Here is a 1497-nt window from a genome sequence, read left to right as displayed (position 1 = left end):
CAACACAATTTAAATTAATTTGGATCAAAATGGGTTGGATCAAAGTGAGTTAGATAACGGATCAAGACCCAACCCAACCCAATTTTTACTAAGCTTAATTATTTTATTTGTTCTTTTAAACCATTTTAGTATCTAATAAAATTATTTTTTTCTTTATTATGACTATATATAACATATCAAATTGAAAAAATAAGTTTTTTAAAAATATTTTAACCAGATTTCTCATTAGCCAATTTGAGTTACATATCAACCCAATTTCTTACGGATTGAAATGGATTGAGTTAAAATGAGTTGAGCTAATGAATGAGTGGCTCAAAAACCAATCCAAATTTAAATGGGTTGGGTTGGGTAGGGTAGGCTTTGATTTTGCCACTCCTAGTAGAATCAAAGAATCAAGTTTTTGATTCACAAGTTCATTCAATTTTGTTGGAGTTGATTTGCAAATCATAGCTCAGCTGAAGCTGCAATCTGCGTACAATTCCTTGCTTCCGCGACAAAATTGAAGAAATTCAAAGTTACAAAAAATCAATAACGGCATTAGAACATGAATGAGTGGATCTCAATAATGTTCAATGACCTGGTAATTATGTTCCTCTAAATGGCAACTCTGTATTAGGACAAGATATTAACTATAATCATCCTTTATTTCTTAGCCCTACTGATATGAGTGGAATTAGTATTATCTCATTTCAATTACTTGGCATTGAAAATTACCTTATGGAGTTGATAAGTTAAACTAGCCTTATTAGGAAGAAACAAGTTAGGGTTCGTTCATAGAACATGCAGAAAAGAGATGTATGCTGAAGAACTGTGGGGGCAGTGGGAAAGAGTGAATGTCATTGTGTTGTCAAAGTCAATGAATTTAGTTTCAAAGAGTCTACTTAGTGGAATTGCATTTTCTTCTAGTGCTTTGAGTGTATGGACTAATTTGCAAGAGAGATTGGACAAAGTAGATAAGTCGAGAACCTATACTTTACATAAAGACATTGCCTCTTTATAGCAGGGTACTTCTTCTGTTTTTGTGTATTATACCATACTTAAGAGTCTATGAGATGAATTTGAGGTATTGGTACCATCTCCTTGTTGTAACTGTGAAAAATCAAATGGATTTGTAGCTCATATGAACAGGCAAAAACTATATCAGTTTTTAATGGGACTGAATAAATCCTATCATCAAGCAAGGTGCCAAGTCCTTATGATGGATCCATTACCAACTATTAATCAGGCATATTCTATGATAGTAGGATATGAGAGTCAAAAGGCTGTAATTACTATGGGAATGAGTTTTGTTAGTTTAGTCTCTCTGTGGGCATGTACTCAAAAGTTGGTAGCAGTTCAGGAGTGAGCCAAAGGTTTAAGAAAAACTCTATGATTATATGTGATCTCTGTAAGTGCAAAGCTTACACCAAAGAATTTTGTTACAAAATTGTAGGATATCCACTAGATTTCAAAGCCAAAAGGAAGGCTCAAGGTGTCAATGTTGCCTATACTACAAAT

Source organism: Solanum dulcamara, chromosome 2 (genome assembly GCF_947179165.1).
Source record: "Solanum dulcamara chromosome 2, daSolDulc1.2, whole genome shotgun sequence".
NCBI classification, from domain to species: Eukaryota; Viridiplantae; Streptophyta; class Magnoliopsida; order Solanales; family Solanaceae; genus Solanum; species Solanum dulcamara.
The sequence above is the reverse complement of the archived record's forward strand: the minus strand, read 5'-3'. Positions refer to the sequence as shown.